Source organism: Mus caroli, chromosome 1, assembly GCF_900094665.2.
Source record: "Mus caroli chromosome 1, CAROLI_EIJ_v1.1, whole genome shotgun sequence".
In the NCBI taxonomy this organism is placed as follows: Eukaryota; Metazoa; Chordata; class Mammalia; order Rodentia; family Muridae; genus Mus; species Mus caroli.
The window spans coordinates 116,646,006-116,673,690 of record NC_034570.1 but is presented as its reverse complement, the minus strand read 5'-3'; the positions used below and the strand labels follow the sequence as shown (position 1 = coordinate 116,673,690).

At 38.7% G+C, this 27,685-nt stretch overlaps 1 protein-coding gene across 1 annotated transcript in view; it reads left to right on the top strand.

Annotated features, from left to right (window-relative positions):
• Dpp10 (dipeptidyl peptidase like 10) overlaps window positions 1–27,685 on the top strand; it is a 1,458,922-nt gene that overhangs the window by 19,872 nt on the left and 1,411,365 nt on the right. The gene's annotated exons all lie outside the window — the stretch shown is intronic.

Here is a 27,685-nt window from a genome sequence, read left to right as displayed (position 1 = left end):
ATGGCGGAGCCCCCTCCCTTTTATGGAGGACTGTCCTCTGCCTCGGACGTGTCACTCCCTGATTGACTGCAGCCCATCAGCCGGAGTTGTCGTCAGGGGAAAGGCAGAGCACATGGCGTGGAAAGCTTGCTTGTTTACTACTTAGAACACGGGTGTCAGTGCCATCAGCACCATCTTATAATGGCAAATGTGAAGGCGGCTCCTTACAGTTTATGAGCAAGTAATGGCAGCCTTGGGGAAGAACCTAGTAGGGTATTGTAGACAGTGTCCTTCACAGAAACATGAGATGTGTGAGTGCATCACCTCCACCACATCCTAATCATTGTGATTTGATCATCACTACTGTGAAGGAACCTCACCATGGATACATATTGCTGTGTTCTTTGACTCCCAGCATGATTTATCATCAAAAGTAGGGTCAGGTTGTTCTAACTTTGAGGACGAGAGGTTAGTTAATGCAAGATCGCTTAGACTGTAAGACTTGAAGCTCATACTCAATCCCAGGCAAGTTTTGTAAGGAGCTCAAGCTGATGACTCATGTTCCCCACCATCCTCCTTTGATGGCCTCTCTGCTCCCTGTGCTCCCACCATCTCTAAAGAAATAGTTGCTGTGCTCATGCCTGTTAAATAGAAAAGTCTTTTTCATATATTCCTCTATGGTGGAAAAAGTTTAGGCATAGAGAGGCCACACATGTTAGCTACTCCCAGATAAGAATAGGCTGTCACCTGACTGTCTTCAGGCATGGATAGTATCATTTCTGATGACTGTCTCTAGGCAGGGAGAGGCCTTTCTCCATTGACTCTCTTCTTGGGGAAGCCTTACCAGATTACACCTAGTTCTTCAGAGTCTAAATTCTATTCCAGTAGCATCTTTCTTGGAAACCTGCTTATTCTATGTTAGTTCAGGTATTTCTAACTCTATCCATTTTAATAAAAGAGAAAAATCACCTCAGTGCTAGGGAAACACAAATAGACTTCTGACAGCTGCCCTACTTGCCTGTCGTGATATCTAAAATTCTGTGTTTTGAAAATGATTCTTTTAAATACACGGAATGACTTCCCCAGTTACCACTTCCTTAAAAGCAGATGAACTTGAAAATTTTGACATATGTGTATTTTGCCAGCCAAAGGCAAACCATCTATTTAGAGAATCGATACTGCACACTTGCTAACCATGTGTGCTTTGGAATCAAATGGCCTCAGGTTTGCGTTCCAGCCTGCCACATTTAGAATGTTATCTTCGGCAGCTTTTCAAAAACCTTTCTGAGCCTCCTGTATTCTTGTGAAAGATGAGGTAAGAATTCCACTTATGGTGCAGTTATGGTGACTAAATGGTATAAGCTATGTAAAGCATTTGAAAGATTTTGCCTGGAAGATGGTTCAATGGTTATGGGCAGTCTCTATGCCTAAGGACCTGAGTTGAATCCCCATGATCAACATGGTAGAAAAAAAGAACTGACCTTGGCAGATTGTTTTATGATATTACAGAGAATATAACAAGCATGGATTCATGTGTGGGTGCTTGTATATGAGCATACACATAAATAAATAAATCACACAAAACCTGAAATTAAATAAAATTTAAATTTCATTGCTATTGATTTTTAGTATAAGGCTCATTCCACATGCACATGACTAGTGAGCAAGCTAGTAAACAACATACTGGAGGAGACCATGTCAACTTTAGGTGAATATATTACTAAAAATATAACTATAGCCAGGAAAAGTTATATAAAATGTGTTCTAAGGTACTAAATCTCACTGATAAAAACCAAATTCTGACAGTAGTAAGTCAGAATAGGATGGGCAAGGTGGCTCGGCAGCTCTAAGGGCGCTTGCTGCCAAGCCTGGCAACCTGAGTTTGATTCCCAGAACATAGTGAGAAGAAATCATCAACTCTTATGGTTGCCCTATGAACTCTATACACATATATGGCATAGATGACTACACACATACATGAACAAAGAAGATGAATAAATGTAAATAATTAAACATTAAAATCAACCAACATAATGTATAGTTCAGACATTCCACACATTTCTCATTCCACATTTATGATTTCTCCATATCATAAATTCAACATTTGACCTCTTACAGATTTTTAAAATAGTTAGTGTGTGTGTGTGTGTGTTTACACACATGCATGCATGTGCACTAGGTGTCCATGGATGCGACAAGAAGGTATTCAATTCCCTGGAGGAGGAGTTAAAAGTCTGAGCTGCCTCATATGGGGTTGGGAACAAAATTCAAATAAGGGCAGTAAATGCTCTTAACCCCAAGCTACCTCTCCACCCCTGTCAGCCCCTTGTTTTTAATGGAATGCCTGACATTCTTTTGACTGTTACCTCCAGAAAAGAAAAGAGTTTTGAAAAAAAATAGCCAGATGGATTAGAGAGAACTTTGCAAAGGAAGGACATAAATCATGGAAAGTGTCTTTGATATCTTACAGATGAAAATTATCTTATGAAAACTCTATAATGACCATGTTGGTTGAGAGAAGCATTTGACCATTTCATTGGTTGTGGTATGGATTTAAAGGATAGATAGAGGAGACAAGATACTCCTGTTCTTTAATTGGGACTGAGTCAAACTCATCCTTGTCACACAGTGAGTTTCAGGCCAGCCTGCACTCCCTGATCCCTTATCTGAAAAGCAATCAGTCAATCAATTAGGGAATGAATAAGAGACATGTTTGGCTTACAGTGCTGGAGGCTAGGAAATGTAGGACCACTGTGATGATTGGCCAGGACCTTGGTGTGGATTTCTACTGTGGTAGAAATATAAATAAATAAAGACATTGTCAGGTTCATCCTTTGTGTGTACCTGTGAGCATGATTTTGTGTTTGTGTATGTGCTTGTGTGAGCATTCATGAATGGAGTTTAGTGGACAACCTTGTGTGCAATTCCTTATTCCCTATTCAATTAGTTTTTTGAAACAGATTTTCCTCACAAGCTTGGAAATAAACAAGTATGGAAAATGTAGGACCCTTTCTCTGCCTTTCCAGCGTTGGGATTACAAGCGGGCACTGCCACCAATGCATTGCCTGGCTTTCCCCATGGGTTCTGAGGATGTAATTCAGGTACTCCCCCTTGCAAGACAACCAACCACTTTACAGTCTGGATTATCCCACGAACCCTAAGCTCCTCCTTATCTCAGGTACCTACTGGGTACTGAGATATTGACAGTATTCTCTAAGCAAGCGCCCACATAACATAATCATCTCTTCAACTTCATATCTCCACTCTGTTGTCATGACAAAGAAATCACAATATCCTTTTTGAGCAGCACTGAAGTCACAGTCATAGTCATTTCTCATATTCCACATATTCTTACTGCTTCTGTGACTATTACTTTCCATCAGTTGGGCACTGTCATGTCCCTTGTATCATCTTTTTGGGGGGTGGCCCAATCACTAACATTGGTGGGTTTTTGTTTTTGTTGTAGTTTGGTTGGTTGTTTTCCTACACACATAAATCATATCAGTCAGCAGTAAATGTTATATGCTGCATGGCAGGATCAGAGTTCATAATCATGCTACGGTCTATAAAGATGTAGAGAGGGATTACTTCCTGAGGCTAATATCTAAATACTCTACTGAGTTGGAGAATTCATGTATGATTTGTACCTTTCCATGTCTCCAGAATTTGTTCATTATCTAATACTTGAAAGGATGAGATACTCAAATTTATTTAAAATTAGTCAAATTTAGTCAAGGTTGGCAAAATGGCTCAACTGGTAAAGGCACTTACAATGCAAGCCTAGTGCCCTGAGTTCAATCCCAGTGACTTGTGGTAAAGGAGACAATCAGGTCCCTCAAATTGTCCTCTGATGCTTATATACAGGTTAAAGCACACATACCTCTTCATATAAGAAATTAAATAATTCATTAAAAGAGTCTCTTAGAGACCTACATCTTAGTGCAAAAGAAGAAAATTAAATACCATCAACAATACTTTATTTGTCATAAAGTTTCACAATTTATTTTTAAAAAATATTTTACTTTTGATTATGTGTATGTGTGCATGCTTGCACACATCCATGCATGCATGCATGTGAGTGCAGTGACACCAGAGGACAAGAGAAGGAGTCAGATCCCCCTAGACCTGGAGTTACAGGTAGATGCAAGGCACCCAACATGGGTGGTAAGAACCAAACATATGTCCTCTACAAGAAGAGCAAGTGCTCTTAACTGCTAAGCTGTATCTCTAATTCTAACAGTCTTACTTTATGATTTTTACCGTAAGTTATTCATGGAACTTATTGTTATCTAATTGAATATGTCATTTTGTATATTTCACATGCTATTTTAACAAACCTGGGTCTTTTTTATTTCTTGAGCATTACAACACAAGTCCCATCCTGTTACTGCTCTGACTTGTCATTAAGTCCCAAGAAGCTGCCTGGATGATCTGGTCCACGGAATGAGTGACAGTTTATATCCAAACAGTAACATCTCAAAGTCACAGTAATCCCTGAGACCCTCATATGAACTCTCTATGAAAGATCCTTAGTTTTCCCTGGCCAATGAGAATCAACATGGTCTGGGGATATACTCCATTTTTTTGAGTGGTTGCTTAGCATGCACGGATCTCTGACTTAGGTCTCTGGTACCACATAAACCAGGAGTGGCTGTTCGTGACTGTTATTCCAGCACTCAGGAAGTGAAGGAAGGTGTGCTAGAAATTCAGGGTCATCCTCAGGTGTATATCCAAGTCAAGTCTGGACTGCATGAAACATTGTCTCAAATAAAAGAAGAACGTCTGGAGATAAATTTCTCAGAAGTTAAAGCAAGTGGATCTCATAAGCAAGTGGATCTGAATTAAGATCACCTCAACTTCTAGGTCAGTGAATCTGCCTTTAATTACAGCCCTGCAGAAGGAACCTCAGAACAAGTTGGGCATATGGGCAAGCTCTTGGTTTGATTGACTCACCTTGCTTCAAAGCATAAATTGGAAAACCAGTAGGAAGATTCCTGACATTGGCTCATGCCTACACACAAATGTGCACCCCCATATGAATAAATGTACACAAAGGTATAACCAATAGGAAAGGGGCCTTGACATGATACAATAGCTGTAGGGCTAGATACAGAAACAAACGGAATACTTATTTTTGAATACATTCTTTTGTAAGCAAATACAATTGTTCCAATTTTTACTGAATTATACTGATGATGATATGAGCATATTCTTGTGACTTTTTTTTTCCTTAAGGAACGGTTTAGATACACATAAAAAATTCAGTGACATAATAGTAAATATTTAAAAAATAATTATATTCTTTGACTTTCATACAGGTATACTTTCATACAGGTATTTTGATGATATTCATCCTGCATTTCTTACTTCAACCCCCAAGACCCTCCAACATGTCTCCCTCTAAATTTGATTTTAATTAATTAATTAGTTAATTAATTAATTTTTACTCTCCAGATTTTATTCCCCCCTCCCACAATCCACTCTCCAACTGTTCCATACACCATACCTCCTCCCCATTCCCATGTCTTTGCAAGGATACCCCAACCCCTACCCCTCCACCCAATCAGACCTCTAAACTCCCTGAGGCCTCCAGTTTCTTGCAAGGTTAGGTGCATCTTCTCTGACTGAACCCAGACCTGGCAGTCCTCTGCTGTATATGTGTTGGGGGCCTCATATCAGCTGGTGTATGCTGCCTGATTGGTGGTCCAGTATTTGAGAGATCTCGGGGATTCAGGTTAATTGAGACTGCTGATCCTCCTACAGGTTCACCATCCTCCTCAGCCTCCCCCACCCTTTCCCTAATTCAATCACAGGGGTCAGCATCTTCTGTCCATTGGTTGCGTGCAAATATCTGCATCTGACTCATTCAGCTGCTTGTCGGGATTTTTTGAGGGCAGCCATGATAAGTCCCTTGTTGTGAGCACATAGCCTCAGTAATAATGTCAAGCCTTGGGACTTCCCCCTTAGCTGGATCCCACTTTAGGCCTGTGGCTGGACCTTCTTTTCTTCAGGATCCTTTCCATTTCCATTCCTGCAGTTCTTTCAGACAGGAACAAATATGAGTTAGAGTTTTGACTGTGGGATGGCAACCCCCTCCCTCACTTGATGCTGTGTTTTCCTGCTAGAGATGGGCTCTATTAGTTCCATATAGTTCTATATAGTTTCATCTAAGGTCCTTCCCTTTGAGTCCTGAGTTTCTCACTTCCTAGGTCTCTAGTGCATTTTTTTTTGGTATTTTCCTCATTTACATTTCCAATGCTCTCCCAAAAGTCCCCCATACCCTCCCCCCACTCCCCTACCCCCCTTTTTGGCCCTGGCATTCCCCTGTACTGGGGCATATAAAGTTTGCAAGTCCAATGGGCCTCTCTTTCCATTGATGGCCGACCAGGTCATCTTTTGATACATATGCAGCTAGAGTCAAGAGCTCCAGAGTATTGGTTAGTTCATAATGTTGTTCCACCTATAGGGTTGCAGATCCCTTTAGCTAGTGTATTCTTAAGGGTCCTCCCAAACTGCTACCTCCTGAGAGGTTGTATGTTTCCATCCTTTCTGCTGACCCTCAAGGCTACAGTCCTTTTCTTTCACCCAATACCAAATCAGGTTCCCCTCTCCCCCTCCCCCCCTACACTTTCCCTCCTAGGTCCCTCCCTCCCACCACTTGTGATTGCTTTCTTCTCCCTTGTAATGTGGTTGTTAGTTTGTACAATATATTTATCTCATTGGATACAATTAGGTATCTCCTCTCTCTCTTCATATATATATATATATATATATATATATATATATATATACAAACATGTCTAAATGTGTCAAATTATCAAATTATTGCTGTCCATGTATGCAGGGGTCTGAGGGTATCCATTGGGGATAGACAACCTGCCAGTGACCATTACTCAAAAAAAAAAAAATAAAATAAAATAGAAGACTCACCTTTGTAGCATCCATCATTAGCTAGTAGCTCCTTAACTAAGATTCAACTCTTTCATTTCAGAATAGTATTAACTTGTTACACTCTATATGAGCTTTACATATAATTAAGATTATTTAACATATTGGGGGTTGAAGTCACTCTCCCTACAGAAGACGCATATCTCAGATTGCAGCAAACTCTCAGTATGGTGTGATTCAGATGAGGCTCGAATAGTGGCATGCTGAGAATGAAAAGAATCTTAGAATGTTCAAAATACAAATAGGTTAAGGCAAAATGTAAAAAAAAAAAAAAAATGAACAGCCTACTTCACTTCCATGTTTTTGAAACATGTAAAGCAATGTGCATTATTTCATTTTTGAAACAGGGTTTCATGTATCACAGGCTGGACTTCGACTAGATATGTAGTAGACAATGAACATTTTTGAATCCTCCTACCTTGACTTTCCAGATACTGAGGTTACAGGCCTGTATCACCTTGATTTATGCATTTCTAGGGATCAAACCCAAGGCTTTCTACATTCTGGTTGAGCATGCTTCCAATTGAGCCACATCTCCAGACCCCAAGTTACTGTTTTGTGCTCTTTAGGTAATGGTTTTTAGGACCTTAATTTCCTACTGTAAGCAGCTTATTTTGTATGACTTCATGTATATGAAACTAATAAAGATACATATTTCCATTAGACACCAGCCTTTCACTAATAGGAAATGCCTAGTCCTTTAATTAGTCCAAATTAGAGATTATGTCTCTCTCCAAAGAAAATGCATCTTTGTGTCAATTAAATGAGATTTTTTTTGATGAAATGTTCCCTAACAGACAGTAAGTAATCGAGATATAATTGTTTGTAGATGAAAAATAACTGCCACTTTCATAGCAAATGGTAGCTTAACACAGATGATTTTCGTGATTATAATGTGGTTTATGCTGCTTTTTATATCAGTGTTCAAAAGCATCCATAGTACCAGTTAAGGCAAAAAGCATCTTAATGTTTGTTTTAGTGCTTGGCAACAAATACAGTCTATAAAATATGTAGTGGTTAATATTAAAAGCTCATGCCAGATTGTAACATAAAGAGTTTATTCAATCTCTTTAAAGGCATCAATTTGAAGCTACAGCTGAATGAGTCCTCATTCAGCATTTGAGCATCTTACAATTTTCGGCAATTCAACACTAGTGATATTGAGAAGTCTGTCTGCTCATCTCTTGGTCCATAGGTCACTGGTACCCTTAAATTCTCAGTGGCCATCACTGCTTGGTTCTTTTAAGAAGACTGTTGATGCTGATATCCTCCAATGCACACACTGGCTGATGAGTACTTGGGATGGATATATTTAGCAATGCCCTAATCTGAACATCTTTGTAGAAAGGAGAAATTGAGAAAGATGCCTCTATGGTTCACATTGATGGACAATTTGACAGGATCTAGAATTGCCATGGAAACAGCCTCTGGGTACATCTGTGAGAAACTCTGTGGATTATATTAGTTGAGGTGAGAAGACTTGTCCAACATGTGGGTGGCACCATTTCATAGAGTACTGAAGTGATAAAGAAGAGAAAATAAACTGAGAGATAGCATCCATTACTTTCTGCCTCCTGACTGCAGATGTAATGTGCCCAGTTGCCTCATCCTCCTGCCCTTGTGTCCTCACCACCATGGCAACCCTCAAATTATAAGTCAAAGCAAACACCCAAACAAACCCATTTTCCTTAAGTTGCTTTTGTCTGCTATTTGTCTGTGCAGAAAGACATGTAACTAACATAAGCTAACATTGTCTCCTGGCCCTATCACTCTACTAGAGGTATCTAATTTCATTCACCTTCATTGCAGTTTTCATGGTTACTTACAATGAGGACTTACTTAGCTATAGGCATCCCTGCATCAATCTGTTTCCCCCATCCACTTAACTCCCAATGATACTTCAAATCTTTTTCCAGTCAGGTATGGAGTTGGAAAGATGGTGCAGTTATTAAAAGCATATTCTGCTCCTCCAGAATACAGCAACCAAGTCAAGTGGGTTACCACCACCTGTACCTCCAGTTTCTAGGAGTCCAATACCTTCTTCTGGCATCTAAATTCCTGCACAAATATGCAAATACTCACAACAGACACACATACAAATGTGTGATAAACAAAAAATCAAGTATTAACAGACTTGTTACAATGCTGTAGAAAATGGATTTAGGATGATTTAAGACAGACAAAATGAGAATTCTCTCTTTTTTTCAAATTTAATTTAATTTTTAATTTAGTTTTACAGTCCATATTCCATTCCCTGTGCCCATTCACCCTCTGTCTGCTCCATACCCCACCCCTCCTCCTCATCATACTCTATTTCCATGTGGATGCCCCCACCCCCACCCCACCTGACCTCTAAACTCACTGGGGCCTCCAGTCTTTTGAGGGTTAGGTACATCATCTCTGAATGAGCACAGACCTGGAAGTCCTTTACTGTATGTGTGTTGGGAACCTCATATCAGCTGGTGTATTCTGTCTGTTTGGTGGTTCAGTGTTTGAGATCTCCTGGGTTGAGATTAATTGATACTACTGGTCTTCCTACAAGATCACCCTTCCCCTTAGTTTCTTTCAGCCTTCCCTAACTCAACAACAGAGGTCAGCTGCTTCTGTCCATTGTGAGACAAAGGCCAGATTTCTGTTTTGACTTGATTTCTATAGTCTTAGGTACATTATTTTAACTTTCTGGGGTTGAGTTTTCTTATCTGTAAGAAATAATGAGTGGAAGTTGTTGAGCATTATAGGAGATAATAAGCTTCAGGCTTTTAGCCAAAGAAAAGAAGTAAGGCAGAGGGATGCTTCTATGTGGAGACCTATGGACTGGTTAGAAGATGGGAGGTCATAAGCATCAAATCATGAGGTGTGGATCATCTACACAGATGACCTCATAATAAATTGCAAAGAAATATGATGGAACTGGTACTATAGTTCACTTGGAGGAGCATTTGTCTAGCATGCACTAAGTCCGTGGTTTGACCTAAAGCACTATATAAACCAGGCATGATGATGCATCTCTGTAACCCTAACACTTAGGAGGTGGATGAGACAAACAGAACAATTCAGTGTTATCTTTGACTTCAAAGAGAGCTTAAGGTCCATAGGGTTATATGAGTCTTCTTCTCACAAAACAAAAGCAAACATGTTTATCTAAACTCACTATAATGAGAATGAATTGCCACAGGATGTGCTGGAAAAGTGTTCAGTCAATACGAGGCAAGTAAGCTATAGGTATGTTTTGCTACAACATTTTCCTGGTTGTCAAGGAAATATTCTCCACTTTCAAATGTATTTTACATAGGGGAATAGTTATTTATTCATAAGCAAGCTTAAATATAATATGGAGTCTCATGCATCCCAACAGTTTCCCCTGTGAATATTTTACACTCCTGATGTATATCTGTCACAACGAAGGAACCATCTTTGCTAAATTACTAGGAACTGAATTCACATACTTTCTTTCACACACTTTGTTGGATTTGAATATTGATTTTCTAGTATCCTTTTTCAAACTTCCAGAACAGCTCCATTTACCTGCATTATTGTTGATTAAACTTCTTTAAACAGTGGAGATGTTCCAGGATTTTCTTACTTTTGAAGATATTAGCAACTTTTATAGTTATTGATTGGTTATATTGGAGAATGCCTATTGCGTACTTTTAAACATTTCTGTTACTTTTATATATTTGTCTGTGTGTGTGTGTGTGTGTGTGTGTGTGTATGCCTGTGTACATGTGTGCATGTGTGTGCATGCTTGCGTGCACTGCAACACACATGGGGTTAGAGACAACTTGCAGAAGTTAGTTCCTTCCTTGCACCATGTGTGTTCTGGGGACTGGACTCATATTATCAGGCTTGGTAACAAGTGCTTTGCCAGCTAAGCCGTTCTACAGCTCATGGACTGATTGCTAACTTGAGTCAATTTGATGCTTTTCTCTTAGATGGTGGTTATGGTTCTTGAGGAAGAAAGCCTCAGGAGTGAGTTCTGTATCTGGTACCAGAATGACATCACTGGGGACATTATCTTTGACATTCTGACTGAGCCTATGTCTCAGGGTTTCTCCGTACTTCCTTCTCTATCCTCACTGACAGCAGATTTTCATACACAACCTAAACTTTGACGTGCTGAGGCAATAACCTCCATTTATGCTGGCAGCAGGTTAGTTAATTTCCCTCTTCTTTGCTCCCCATTGACTTGCACGTTCACTCATTTATTGACCACTAGAAAAATTGCAGATATTTATTTTGAACTTCATCATAATCCACTGTTACTCTACTTATTATATTTCTCAACTTGTTCTGGATTTGATCACTGGGAATGCTTGTTAGTTAGGTCCTGTCACCCTGGCAGCATGTTTGTCCTTCTCTCCATCAGTTCCTTTTATTCCTTTTACTTTTTCTGTCTGTCCCTACTTTCTTCTCTCTCTCTCTCTCTCTCTCTCTCTCTCTATATATATATATATATATATATATATATATATATATATATATATATATATAAAATCTATCTATTTATCTATCTATCTATCTATCTATCTATCTATCTATCTATCTATTTTCCCCATAATTTCTCCATTTTCATATGCATGCTTAGCAAGGCCAACTAATGCAATAATCCCATATCTACAAACTTACTTTCAATCTCCATCTTTATTATTGATCTCTCTACCTATCTATCATCAATATTTTCTTACATTCTGACACTAAGATTCTCCGGAGTTATCTGATTTATTCTACCTTGGTCAAAGAATTAACTGTTTTCCCCATGTCTATTCCTTTTTTTTCTACAAAGAATTATTCATAATTTTGAATCTTTGAAAATACCAGGGGGCTGGTGAGATGGCTCAGTGGGTAAGAGCACCCGACTGCTCTTCTGAAGGTCCAGAGTTCAAATCCCAGCAACCACATGGTGGCTAACAACCATCCGTAACGAGATCTGGCGCCCTCTTCTGGAGTGTCTGAAGATAGCTACAGTGTACTTACACATAATAAATAAATAAATCTTAAAAAAAAAAATTAAAAAAAAGAAAATACCAGGTACATACACAATGCATCTAATCTACAATCATTCAATTCTTTTCTCCAAATCCTCTGCAAATTTTCCAGGGTAGTTCCACTTAGGCACCACTCCTTCCTCCTATTTTAACAAGCCATTGAGTCCAGTTCATGTTGCCCTATAAATGTCAGTATGGGGCCATCCTCTGGGCATGGGGAGCTGCCAATACCATGTCCCCATAGAAAAATGAATTCTGTTGGATCATGTATTTTAAAATATATTTGAAACTTGACTCAGGGCATACTCATCATTCTATGGCTATCATTTCTCCTAGGCTCTCTCAACAGAGTCAGGAAATAGACGTATGAATGCTTACCATAAGCATAAACATCTCTATGCTAATTTTATCTATTTCCATGTGAGGGTGAAAGACAGGTTCTCATACTTATACAACTATCCACATTTTACCAAATGAGCTTTAGCTCTCCATCCCTCTTTTAATCTTTGAACCAATTTCATTTCAGTCTTTCTGATTTTGATGCTTTGAATCATTATTCTGAGCACCATTGGTTTGCCATTTATTTAAGCAAAAGGTTTTGTTCAGAAGTATGCATTGCAATAGCACCACCCCCCCGCTTGTTGCATTTGAAGAGGTTAATTTATCTTTTCAAAGTCTGTGTCTAAAGATCAGATGGAGTTGACACTGTATTTTGTAGGTCAGCCTTTTGGAGGAGTAGAAAGTCAGATTGGCAGCAGAGGCACAGACCTGTCCAAGGTACAACTTGGTAGCATCACACAATGAGAGTGCTTATTAGACTGATTCTGGTGTGTCCTGGAAAAATATTTCCTAGCACCATAGTACTAGATGATCTTGTGGCAAATACAAGTTAGAAAGCAGAAAATAAAGGGGAGAGAAAAGGTACTTTTCACCCACTGATGGGTGGCTATCCAATCCTCATGTGCAAATCAACTGTTTGGAACTCAGAATTCATTTTTCTAATAAAACATTTACTAATGGCAGATCTGCTTCTTTTCCCTGAGGCTCCTCTACAAAAAACTGTTTAGCCTTAATGTATCTGAAATCATGTATATTGGCCAGGAAAATGTGTTGGGAATGGAGCCCTTGTAATTCCAGTAATTAAATAAAGAGGAAAAAAGTGAAATTGACTAAGAACTTTGAGATGTATCTTGAATGTTGATTTGAGGGAAAGGGAAATGTGCCAGAGAGGGCAAATAACTGAAAGTAACTCTTCCAGGCCTTTCACAGTGCTGCTGGGCAAGTTCAGATAATTTGAGAAATTAAAATAGTTATCTTTGAAATAGGGATTTCATTTCACAACTGCTAAACAGCTTAACCCCATCTATTCTTCATTAATATAGTGTCTGGAGTCTGATTTAGATGAAGAAGGACTGGGAAGGGTGGAAGTGTAGAACACACAGTACCAGTGCAGCTTCTAGTGGCACAGATGTGGAGGAAGAACACAAGGGGAACAAAATGAAAGACCACATCTGTGTCTCTAGGGGAAGAGATGAAAAGAATAGACTCATAGAATCCTCATGAGAGAGGTCAGAGAATAAAGGTGGCGACCTTTCTTTGGAAAATTCCAGGAGTTTGTGCTGTTTGATTCTATCGTCTTGGGACATAGTGATCTTACTTTCTGGCAAGGGAAAGTTTGAAACAGGCTTTGATACAGGCTTGACCCAGTGGATGAGATAGTGTTCAAGTGCATGAGGAATTCTTTACTTTAAAAACACTCTTTTGTATATATGTGTAAGACTATGTGTTCAGGTATGTATGTGTCCATGTGTTTGCAGATACACAGGCACAAGTGTGTGTACAGGCATGTGGAGGCCTAAGGGCAATCTTGGGCATTGTTCATTAAGGAATGTTCACCTTTCTGAGAGTGAGTTTCTCAGTGTTTTGGAACTTACCAGGCAGGTTAGGCTGCCTGGTCTTTGTGCCTCAGGGATCTACCCATTTCTCCTTCTCCAGCACTGGGATTAGAATCCCATGCCACCACCGCCTAGAATTTTACAGATGGTCTATGAAGAGTCTCCTTCAGGTCCTCACACATGTACTTTACAAACTGAAGTATTAATAAGGTTTTATAATACTAAACAAAGGAATCTTTGCCCTCTGAGGAAAAACAAACATGAAATTTAGTGCCAAGCTGTTCTTATCTACCTCCTCAGCCTTCTACCAGAAGAATGAACGTTAGGAGTTGCTTATGACTTATATATCCTGGAAGAACAAATGACTGAACTGAACTTAAGGAGAGACGAATAACTCCTGTCACTTCTGGAGCATTTTCCCAACAATGTCAAAGAGCTGAAATGGAGCAGCCCCCCTCCCTGTGAAGCAGATTCTCCAGGAAATAGAGGAGAGAACATGGGGGAAAGAGGAATGCTCACTTCAATTGACATGCTAAAACACCTGGACTCCAACAATACTAAGGGAATGAGCACCATTAAGTAAAGCTCCTCTGCACAGTGTTTCCCTTTGGTATTATTTTAAGAATTTGATGAGGTCCTGCTTCTGAACTTCCCAGGAAGGAGTCTGTCTGGGTTAATTGACTAAATCCTCAAATACTTCAAACCAGTAATAACCAAAAAAGTATCTAATGATATGCTCTCAGTATCCCCCAAAGAATGCTGTTTCTGCATCTCTGCAATAGGGAATTTTTAAGGATTTATTTTAATATCTTCATGTGCCTTTTGTATGAGTATAACATTTGTGTGCAGGTGTCCATAGGCCAGATGATGGTCCTGTATCTTTAGAGCTGGAGTTACATTTAAGAGGGGTGATGAGCTTCCTGCCATGAGTAAGGGTTCTCAACTGCTGAGCCATCTCTCCAGCCCCATGAAATGGGGAACTTTTAACTCAACTTCCTGTTTCATAACCATGTGAGTTTAAGATTCTAGTCCTTAGTAGGATTCATTATCAACCTTTCCAGCAACATTGAGCTGAAGAGCTCTTTGTCTCTGAAGAATTATATTCTTCTTGGTAAACAAAATGTAAATGAAATGGACTTGGAGTTCAGAGTAACAGCAAGCACCTATAGTCCAAGCTACTGAGCTGGAGAGAAGCCAGAGTCACATGAAGATATCTTGTGTTAAGAAAAATAATAAAATGGATTATAATTTTATTAATTCCTTACTTGATGTTCTAGTTTTAAATCACCCATGAGATTCTTACTGGTGATAAATGTAGTTTGAAATTTCCTTTTGAAAATTGACTTGCATATATATATTTATATTTATATATATATATGATATAATAAAGAATAAATTGTTTTTGTAGAGTCTTCATTTTTTTTTCTTTTTCTTTCATTCTTTTTTTTTCTAGACAGGGTTTCTCTGTATAGCCCTGGTTATCCTGGAGATCATTCTGTAGACCAGGCTGGCCTTGAACTCAGAAATCTGCCTGCCTCTGCGTCCTAAGCCCTGGGTTTAAAAGCTTGTGCCACCATGGCCTGAGTTCACACATACATACATACTCACACATAAAATCACATCTTGGAAAGGGTGGGAGTGGAACACAAGCAGAGCTGCACCTTCCTACACACAGACACACATGCATTATATATATATATATATATATATATATATATATATATATATATAATTTCTGAGTCCTACATGGCCATGGAAGGGATGGTGTAACATGGTTCTTACCACTGAAACAGAGCCAGCAGGAAGTAGGCCTCTACAAGTGATAATGATTGCTAGGCTTATGGCTTGTTTGCATATTTTACTTTATGTTCCTCCTTTGGGGGAATGTTCTCTCTGCCAAGGTTAATGACTCCATGATGATCAGAGACCGAAGTGAGGGTATGTCTATGTCCTTAGCAAAAGTGGGAAATGCTATGACCTACAGGAGAGCCCTTTTAGGCTTGGGAAATAACACTGAGATTATGAGTTCAGAAATATATATATATATATATATATATATATTTCAACTATGTAAAATATAACAATATGATATGATTCATATGAGAGGCTTCATGAACCTAGAAGAACAAAGACAGCTGCACTATGTGCCAGCTTGCCATAAAGATATAAAGGCATGAGATAAAGTGATTTGGGAGTGGTGATCACAAAGTTAGATCCCACCCAGCAAAGTTTATTGTTTGTGCTCACATAGGCAGGCAGATTCCTGAGTTCAAAATCAATCTGGGACAGAGCTAGTTTAGGCCCAGGTGTGGGTAGGAGTGGTGATCTCAGAACCAGATTCAACCCAGCTATCTTATTGTCTGTGCTTACAAAGGTAGGCAGATCTCCAACTTTATGTGCAATGTTAAAAAAAAATGTTCTTGTTGTCACTTTCTAAGAATCAAGGGACTGGGGTCATGGAATGCTGATTTGTGGGTTAATCCAAAGGGATCCTAGAATAAATTATTGAACTGATATGTAAATAAAAGACTGGGCTTTGGTCTGGAATTGCTGAACCATCTGGATGAGCTGTCTGGTGATCCTCAGAAAGCAGACTTGAGCCAAACACAGGCTGCCAGCTTGTGCCCATGATTTGAGTTTGAGTCATCTTTTTCTTCCTTTTACCATCCCCAAACACCCCTTCCTCAGAACCCTTCTACAGGCTGAAGCTGGTTTTTGGCAATAGTGAAACATATACGTATATTCTAATATATATATTATTGCTTTTTTTGTAATTCAAAGGAGCATTCAACAAAAGGAAAGATTTGTTTTGTCATCATAGGAGGAAACTGCTTTACATGATAGAACTTTGAACATTTTTGCTTAGTGGTCGTAGTTAATGATCCTATTCTAAAGAACAGGGAGTTGAATGAGCTCAACATACTATATATACTTCTATGAAGAGTTATCGAAGATAGTGAAGTTTAAAATATACTGTTAATGAGGTAGAACTATTCCCACAATCTGCAAAGTTGCTTTTGTAATTTGTTTTTACCGTTTTGACTCTTCCCTCACCTTTCTCTTTAGAGCTATGGACGCTAAAGATGCCTATATTTAATATCTCACTTTTAGTTTTTAATATGTGTGTGTGTGTGTGTGTGCGCGCGCGCGCGCACACGTGCACACGTGTGCGCAACTATGCATGTAGAGCATGTTCCAGGGCACTTGTGTGGAAACCAGAATATACATTTGCAGGGGATTTCCCCCTCCTCCTACCATGTGCATCCCAGTTTGTCAACATGAGATTTTGAGGCTTCACAGAAGTATATTTCTCCCCTGAGTCATCTCACCAGCCCCTTCTGGCTTATTATTGATGTACCTAGATAAAGATACCTCATGGAACTTGAACAGGCCTGATGAAGAATGATGGTCCAAGGCAAATTCCACTAACTAGTGCTATGTTTCCTTGGTCTGTCTCTAGTTTTCTATTCTGGGTGAATGCTAACACTAAGCTTATCCTCAGACTTTCCCCAACATTTCATGTACTAAATGACAAGTGTCAGCTTGTGAGACAATTAAAATAGCTCTTGAAAATCTCATCTATTTCTATCATATGGAATTGCTACAGCTGCATATTAAGATGCTAACTTTTACTACTTTTCATGGTAAGAAAATGAGATCCTTGAGTCTGGATCTCATCTTGTTTGCCATTGGGTATGCCTGGCTAGCTGATCCTTGAGGCACTTCTTTTAGGGATGGGAAGTAAGAAGGGGCATATTGATAAGATCTACATCTCACCATCTCCATGGTTCTTTATGTGTGTTCATGTGTACATACATGGACATGCTCACAGAGGCCAGAATATGATCTCTAGTGATGTTTCTTAGAGGGTTTCCATCTTCTTTGTTTTATTGTTTTTGTTTTTGTTTTGTTTTGTTTTGTTTTGTTTTTGAGATAGGGCAGTCACTGGGAACAAGGACTTACCAACATTTTCCTAGACTGGCTAATAAGTGAGCCCCTAGGGAATTACAACTGCATGTTGCCATACCAGGACTTCTATACCTCTGGATCCATCTCAAGTTTCCATGTTTACATGGCAATTATTTTACTGACTGAGTCATCTCCCTAGCTCTTTTCTATGGGTGTTTTGTGATGTACTAATGTCCAGGTGGTGAAGCTGTTCATTGAGTGTGTTGGCAGTATCACAATTTATTTATCAAATTATATGTAACAAACTAACTTTCTTTTGTTTTTTAAATTGAATCCTGAGCTCTTTTAGATGAGGCATATGTTCTATTTCTATTTTCTTCCTCTCACAGGGAGATGCCAGAGCATCTTATTTATAGAGTGAAAACCTAATTTTACCTAATACATATTTCTTTATTTGCCAAATCTTTTACATGTGCAAAACACAGCTTACTAACTACACTATGTATACTGCATATGTGCTGGCCTTACTTTTTATGTGTAACAACTTGTGTCATTTATTAATAATTATCATATTGCAGAATCATGATGAATTTTTTGTTTTTTAAAATCTATATGTTTGTGCTGGAAGCCACTGAGCCTAGAGAAGGTAGTGGTGGAGTCACAAGTAGGACTCTGGTGTGGCTTAAAAGTCTGAGGGTCTCAGAACATTCCAGTTGTCTAATTGTACTGAAATGCTGATGATAACTTCTAAAGAATCCTAAAAACTTTCGTGCTCTTTCTGAGGGTAAAAAGCTGCTGGTTTAGGTGGTTAACACCTGTAGCCTAGCAGCAGAGGATTAAGTAATGTGGCCTTTGTTCTATCTCAACAGGAACAGCCTGCTAAAAGTCTCAGGAAGAAAAATGGACACTTAGAAAAGGGATTATAGCGTTTATTACAAAGTTGTATAAAGTTTCCTATGAAACCTGCTTAAGGGGAAAAGTGAAAGATCCTACCTAGGGAAAGGAAAAAAAATCTATGTGGGAAAAGGCAAAAAATTCTTCTCTGTTTCTCATCTGTCCTCAGTACTTATACATCTTTCAGAATACATGACCACATGTTACAAAGTTCATCACAAGTTCACACACAAAATCCAATCATAAATTGAAATAGACGCTTACAACAGAGCATGTTTACATGCATATCCACTAGGAGTAATTATCTGGCTAAACATCCATCACCTGTTTCTCCTCTACAAATTCATTGAAGGTTGAAAACCATAACTAAGTTATTGGTGAAGTTTTGTATAGATAAACCCAGAAGATGTTTTATCTTCTGTCCTAGCACCTATAATAAATTGTTAGTTCCCTTTTTATGACATTTGATTAATTGTTTTACAAACTCTTGGAATGTGCTCTGAGTAGGAGAAAGTCTGGTTATTAACTAAGGGCAATTAACTGGTGACACTTGGGAGACTGGCAGAGTTCTCATTGCAGTTTTGACTATTAGAGAAGGACCTAATAGCAGTCCCACTACAAAAGAGCTTAATTATCACTGATATAATTTTAGGAATTCTTATAGGATCATCATTAAGACTTAAGAAGTCCTCTATTTGTCTATATAGCATCACTACAAGACAGGATATCTTTGTAGATTTGCAGAGATCTGCTCCGAAGGGGTGTGCTATTACTTAGTGATTATTATTATATATGCTTAATCATAACAGTAAAGGCATATTAATAGCAGGAATCTTTCCTAAAATGAATTCTCTATGGTCCTGCATAATAAGAGCAAACCTGTCACAAATTATATAATAATCTGAAGCAGGCCATCTTAGGAAGATCACATGGTAGTGATTAGCTTGTCCCATTATGGCTTCTGACATGTTTCTGTCTATCTTTCTGTGTGTATATATGAAGTGTTTCTATGTGTAGCTGTGTGCATGTGTTAGTATGGATGTATAAATATCATGGTGTAGGTATACAATTTATAAGAAAGCCTCGGGATGCCCGTTCTCAACTTCCACCTTGTTTGAGACAAAATTTCTCTTTTTTGCTATCAAATATTCCAGACTAGCTGGCCTGTGAACTCCCTGGCATTCTCCTGTATCCTACTGTCAAAGTGGAGTGATGGATTATAGGTGCATGCTACTGTTCCATTTTACATAACAAATGGAGGTTGAAACTGGGTCTTCCTTCTTGCACAGAGCAAGCAAGTACTTTACCCACTGAGCCTTCTCCTTAGCTCCTCAGGTAGCCTTTGCACTCAGAGTTCTTTGTCAAATAAATAGGGAAATTGGAGAGAAGTGAAAAGGTAAGATGATTGGGATTCATCTTTAGCACTCAAAAATCATAATACTGGAGCTAGAGAGATGGATCAGCAGTTCATAATGCTTGGTGCTCTTGCATAGGATTCAAGTTCAAATCCTAGCACTTACATTGGGCAGTTCAAAGATCATAACCATCTGCATATAAGTCCAGCTCCATGGGATCCAAAATCTTTCTCTGCTCTCTGTGGATGCCTGCATACATACATGCACATACATAAAACATATATTATCATTTCACAACCACACAATAGGTTTGACAGTGCATGGCACACCATGGTAGCATTAGTATTAGTGTTAGTGTTAGTGTTAGTGTTAGTGTTAGTGTTAGTGTTAGTGTTAGTGTTAGTGTTAGCATTAGCTTTAGCATTAGCATTAGCATTATGCTGCCAGCCATAGGAGTAATGCGCCTGTCTCTGCTGACCTCCTGGCTAAAGTAGAAATGGAAATAGTTTCCTTTTCTTTGCTGTGATAGATATTTCCAAGAAAAGCATCTTAAGAGAGAGGATTCCAAATGTTCCTTCTGTTCACATTTCCAGGTGAGAGTCCATCATGACAGTGTGGTTACATCAGAAGAGCTAGAGAAAACTGCCCCCACTGCATCCATAGTCAAGAACAGAGTAATGGATTAGTGTGTACATGCCACGATTTAACTTTTACAAAGTCCAGGATTCCAAGACCAGACAGTGGTGTCACCCATAGTGGGCAAGTCTTCCTACATTAATTAAGGTAATTAAGATAATCATAAATGGATATTTTCAGAGGCCTTACCCAGGTGATTCTGCATCGAAGACAATTAAAACAGCCACATAATGGAGCTTAACATTAAGCAATTTGAATCATTCTGTGCTTCTGTCCAGAGTCCATTTGCTTTCTGGAAGCATTTAAAAGGGGAATCAGAGTAGCTTTCAGCTCTGTTTGCAAGAAGCTAAATCTCTAGGGAATCAAGTACAACCAGAAACAAGACTGACCAACCCATCTCAGTGTTTCCACTATACTTTGCATCAACATCTTCTCATTATTTTCTCTTTTGAGACCAGTACAAACAGCAGCTGGGGGAATGCCTCAGTAGGGAAAGTGTTTGCTCTGCAATCCCAAGAACAAATGAAGACAGAAGTTTATTCCCCAGAATACACACAAAAGCTGGAAACAGCAGAGCTCACCTGTAATCCAGTGTTGAGAGGCACAGATAGTCACACTTTGGGAAATCACTAACCAGCCAGCCCAGGCAAAATGGAGAACTTTAGGTTCTATAAGACACCCTGTTTCAAAAAATAAGATGAAGAACTGTAGAAGAAATCACCTATTGTCAGACTTTAGCCTCTACATACATATACAGCAACAAGTGAGCACACATACATGTACATACACACATGTGCACTCATGCATGCATACATACATACATACACACACATGCATACACACACACACAGACAGAGAGAGAGACAGAGACAGAGACACAGAGAGAAAATTAAGTGAAAATTTCAGAGACCCCTGAGGAGAGATCTCTGTATAGCAGAATGATTATTCCACAAAGGACCAGAGTAGATCTTATGGTTTCTATCTAAAATATATTTTCTAAGACTCTGATCAAGGGCACAGTGGCAGTTCAGCAATGTATGCTACTGCTTCTGGGCTTCTCAGATAGGCATTTTCAGGTGGGCTGCATGAGAAAGACAGAGAAAGCAATTGTTCTAGAACTGTCTTACACTAGATGCAAAGTGCTGCCTAGCACAGTGTTCATCCCACACTGTCTTAAAGAGTCTTAGCCAGAAACATATACAAAGCAGCTGTCAGACATTTTTATCTTAAAAAAATCTTACCCCATTTCTAGTCATTTCCTTCAAAATGTCAAGAAAATTTAGTTGAGAGAGATTCCTAATACATAAAAGAAAAACAAACCTGTTTTTAGATTTTATCAGCTGTGTGATACATTCTAGTGCCATGGACAGAGTCTAACAGAAAGCCAAGCTAACTTAAAAAAGGGAGTTGGTACAAAGTCACTTATAGTTTGGGTCTGCTTCAATAACACAGTGCTTCTGTGCATTTCTATCTTGGTGCTGCCCCATCACCATAGCAACTGCATATTGTCATAAGTCACTGCAACTCATAGCGTGACTCAGTACTATCTTCTGCACACAGAGGTTGGAAGTGAGGATGACACTAGTTTTGGAAGCAGTACAAATAATTGTGAGTCATTCCTTGGGCAGTGTGATTTGTCTCCTAGGTGGTTGGTTTGGGTTAGGTCTGGTTCTCTTCTTCATCTAGTAGTCTTAGGCATGCAGTCTAGACAGACTACCCACACAGTTCTAGTCATGTGATTTGTAACTGGGAACAAGAGTTCATTCAAGGATAAGATAAAATAAGCAAAAAAAAAAAAACCCACACAAAATAAGTGTGATGACCAGAGGGTACAGACACAACAGACACCCAAAAGAGGGTATAACAAAAGCCCTATGGAAGGATTCTGTCCTCACAGCCAACATAAAGCATAATTGAAGGTCTAGTACAATACATGTGAAATGAAAGAAGAAAGCAAATCCCTGAGAGTTAAAAGATTAATCTGGGATGAGGAAAGGCCTGAGGTGGAGGAAGACAATAGTGGCTGAGTTAACCAAAACTAAGGATGCAAAGTCTTGTGGAAAACCACTACTTAGTTGATTTCAAAATTTAGCATTAAAAAAGTTATAGAAAATTTACCCTGAGTGGGTAAATGGTGCTTCTCCTAGAAGACCTGGTCATCCAATGAACATCGCAGTCTAAGCTGGAAGTACCTACTTGTTGTTAGTCACAGAGGCCACATGTGTATTCAAAACCACATAGGGTATTGATGTTTTCTTTAGCTATCCACCATAACTATATGGTAAGTCCTTATTGCTGAAGATCTCTGCACTTTGCCTGAAGAACATAGAGAAATAAATCTCAATCAAATTGAGAAAAATTCCTCTTTCTGGGTAGCTGTCATAGCACCAGAAGTACAGACTTCTGTGGAAGAAAAGATACCACTGGTCTTTCCAGCACAGGAACCTGCCCGCTACAACCCTGGCTTTCCAGGAAAATGTGGTCATTGATACAGTAGTGCTAAGATTCTTATGGGATAATTGACCACTTTCTGATTGGAATTTTGGCCTGCTCTACAGGAGAAAATTTCATGTCCTAATACAATAATCTTAGTCAGAAGCCCATGGCTGAGTTAGAACCAGGGTAGCAACAGTTATTACTTTGCTCTGCAGTCTTGCTCTCAAACTGCCTCATAAATATTTGTATTTATAATTATAAAACCTGGGCTGCTCTTAGCCTTAGAAAAATTTCTTTCTCCAGTGTTCAGCATTCATGAAGAGATCTATAATTGGTCAAATTTCTGAAAATAAGACACTGAATGCTAAGCCTTAAATAGTACATCTATATAACTCCTCCTCCAAATCATGTTTAGAGAACATTGTGGAAGAAGAGACAAAAAGAATGTGAGGGTGGAGAGCAGGGAGGTATGATGTGTAATGCAGTCTTCAAGACTTGAGATAGAGGGTACAGTCATGAATCTACAGGAGCTGTGGTGAACCACTAGGCAATATAGCAATATTACAATATTTCCTTGAAATGAACAAAGATGTTATCATTTAATGTTGATTTTAAAAAGCAACATAAAAATATATGATACTACTGATATTTAGTTGCTAAATGTATGTATAAATGTAAGCATACACATGAATTTGTGTGTGTGTGTGTGTGTGTGTGTGTATGCATGTATGAATAGTAACTTGCCTAAACTAAAGCCTAAATGGATTACAAGATTTTTGAATGTCTTTTGGCTCTTTAATAACTATTTTTCAAACAAAAATCAATATTAAGAGTATAATAACTGGGCTTTGAGAGAGGACTCCCTGGTTTAGAAAACAGTGCTATTACATATGACCTGAGTTCAGTTCCCAGCATTCACGTTAGGTGGGCCAAAGCTACCTGTAATTCCAGCTCCAGGACATATGACTTTCTTTTATGGCTTCTATGGGTATCAGCACATATACCTAAAATTCTAAGCAGACACACATATACGTAAAAATAACAATAATAAAAGTGTAACACCTAAAATAAACAGAACAAGGAACATAAAATGACATTTCATTCTTCTGAAAAAAATGTGCTATAGTGGTAAGCCCCTGGACATTCCCTCTAGCCCATGCCATTCCTGGACATCTCTCACTCTTTCTAAAAATTTATTTATTTTATGTATGTAAGTACACTGTTGCTCTCTTCAAACACACCAGAAGTGTGGTTAGACACTGCATACTGCCCCCTCTTCCAGGTGAGAGAGCAAGTTCTTGGTGGCACATGTTATTCTTGGTGCCTAAAGTAACTGAGAGAAGAAGGGTTCTAATACCCTGGTAAAAATACTTAAAGAAGACACCTAAAATTCCAAGCTTCAAATCTCAAAAGAGAATGAAGTACCACCATGCATTCTGTCCTTTTAAAGTCACACTAAGGAGAGACACTGAAATTAAATAGTATACTAGGTTCTGATATATGATTTTAACTTTGGTGCAAGAAAATTCTCCTGCTGAGTAGCCGTATCTCCACTTCTAAGAGTTTCATGATAGAAAGCTGTAGCCCGTGGACCTTGTCTTTTGAGTTATGGTAGATGCTGGTCTCCAGACTAGCTTTAAAACTGAAGTGAGTCCTCTATATTAGACCCATGAAACTAAATTCTGGGAAGCATTGAAGAATTGTCTTCCATGATCCAATGGCTTCAGAGTATTTAGGTAATTTTGGCTTGAAGACATCTGGTAAACTTGAAGGACCTGAATTTAATACAGGGTCAAAAGATCTATTGAACATTCAGAAAGAGGGTCCCTAGTGACAAATAAGATGCTTACTGAAGAACCGTATTTACTCATATTATACTGTACTAAAGAAATGAGTTTTAGCAAAGTGAGATCACCCAGGTAGTACCATCTAGCCACAAGCACAGTGTTCTCTTTTTCTTATTCTCTATTGCACTGCCATGTTTGTATTTCATCACTATATCCTCCAAGGCCAGCTTTACTTGAATACACTGATTTAATACATAATTATCAAGGGCTGGAGAGATGAGTCAGTAGCAAGAATACCTGATGTTAATGCAGAGGACCTGAGTTCAGTTCCCAGCCATCACATGGAAGTTCATAACCATTCTTTCAGTTCCAAAGGATAAAGTGGCTCCTGTGGGCATCAGGCTGCACATGTTACATGCAGGCAAACACTCATACATAAAATTAAATAAATCTTTAAAAATTGATAGCTTTAAAAATAGTTATTGAACTAATGGGGACAGTTCATGGTGTTTACTAATGGATTACTTACGTACACCCAGCTTCACTTTTTTTAAAAAATAGAGAACATCATTATGGTATTCTCATTTTTATTGGCATTTATGTCTAAAAGAAGTAAAAGTGAGTTAACTATCTGTATCCTTATGTATACATGCATGTATATATGTTTGTATGTATGTATCTATCCATTTATATCTATCATGTACCTATCATCTATCTATCAATTTATTCATCTGTCTATATATAATTTATCATATATTTATCTATAGAAAACACTCTTCAGTTTCTTTTTACTCAGCTTGGCTTGTTTCTCTCTGTGTATCTGTCTCTGTCCATCTATTCCTTCTAAGATATTTTATATCATAATCACCAGGTATGGAAGGTACATGAAGTAGGGCCTGAATCCTAGTCTCTAGGGCTGGGACCTGAGGGTCTGCATATCTACATGTTGAGGCAGGTAATTTTTCAGTATTCTGCAGAACACTCAAATTTGAGACTCATTGTTACTTAATGTGTTCAAATGATCACACTTTGGTATGTTGTCAGTCTCTGGATGAACACAAGGTAACCTCAAGAAAGTTTAGTTTTCTCTCTGTCTTGAAAAACAAAAACAAAACCCCCCAAAAAATCACTTCTCTGTTGAAGACTGTAAAATAACAAAGTAGAAAAGAAGAAGGTGAGGGTGATAGAGGTGGATGGATCAATAAGAGCTCTGTTCTTCTGAGGCACCGGGATAGTGGCTGCGCAGTCCTGTTGCAGAGAATCGATTTTGTTCACAGAAGTCTCCCTGCTCTTCCGTGCCTCTGTGGAGAGTTTTTGGCAGGCTTCTCGCAGACTCCGGTTTCAGAAACCATCAGAGGGACTTAGAAAGGTGAGGGATTTTTGTTCAGCACACGAAGGTTTAAGAACTTCAATCTCTTGGGTAGATGGGGAACTGTTTATTTCTTGCTTATGAGACCCGGGACGTTTAACCACACAACCCATGGCTCCTCTTGTGTTTAGCCAGGATATTATCAAGGTTCTGGTGTAATTTTCTAATCACAGCTTTCATTTTCTAATATGTTTTTAACAAATCTCATCATTTATCATTCTCAAGTACGGAGCTCTAAAGAAAGAGTCTCACAATCAAATGCTACCATGCTCAGTTACCTTTCATTAGATGGGTATTGTCATAAAGAACACTCTGTGGTAGCCTATCTTCAAGTACAAAGTAGGGCTGAAGGAAATAATGCGTGTGGAATGATGGGGAGCTGGCGGAAGTACCTTTTGATCTACTTCCTCTCTACTTGAAATATGAATGGCTCTCAACCTTCAAAGGGATTCTGCATTAGACAGCAATGAGGATGGCTATTCAGCACCTAAAGCCTGAAGAAAATGACAGAATATGAACACATGTTTGGTCTGCTTGGTTGGATTATTGGCAGGGCTTTCCTCCCTTGGTTTGTATTTAAGGGTTTGCTGATGTGCTGTGTTCCTGCCTGCCTCCCCTTTGTTCATCTTCGCATCTCAGGAAATTTGTTCTTTCCTCTGCTCTCTTTTGTGAGACTTCTGTCTGCCTGCATGTAGCAGTTCTGCAGTACTGGCTTGGAGCTTTAGCATATGCTTATTCTGATAACTTTGTCAACTTCACACAGCCTAGAGTCCCCTATGAAGATACACTCAGTGAGTGACTGTCTGTGTCTGGCTGGCCTGTCAGATCGCCTCTAGGCAATAAGTAACCATTGTAAAAAGACCCAGCTCACAGTGGTTCTGAACTTTGTAGAGGTAGAGATATTGAACAGGGCACAAGCAAACAAGTCAACAAACATACTTGTATAGACTGGTTTCTCTCTGTTCTTAAATGAAGATGTGATATGACTGTTTCAAGTTCCAACTGCCTTGACTTCCCTACAATGATAGATGATACCTGGGACCTGGGAGCTAAAGGAAACCCTTTCTCTCCTAAGTTGCTTTTTTTCTGGGTTATTTTTCTCCTAAAAAGAAAAAAAAATGTCATTAGACCAATTATCCTGAAATGTTTTTATTTCTCTATATGTTCTAAGAGATAATTTTGCTGGGAACAGCAATCTTAGTGACCAGTCATTTGCATTTTTTGGCTTTAAAACATTGTTTCATACTTTCTTGGCTTTGAATATTGCTGATGAGAGGGCTGATATTATTCTGATGTTTCAGCCTTTGTAGGTGAATTGGCACTTTCCATTACAATTATAAATATTGCTTCCTTTCTTTGTAATTTTTGACATTTTGACTCTCTGCTATGTTGTGGAGAATTTCTTCTCTATTCATCTATTTGAAGTTATAAATGTCTCTTTTGTTTAAATGTCCATCTCTTTCTTTAGTTTTAGGGAACTTTGGACCATAAT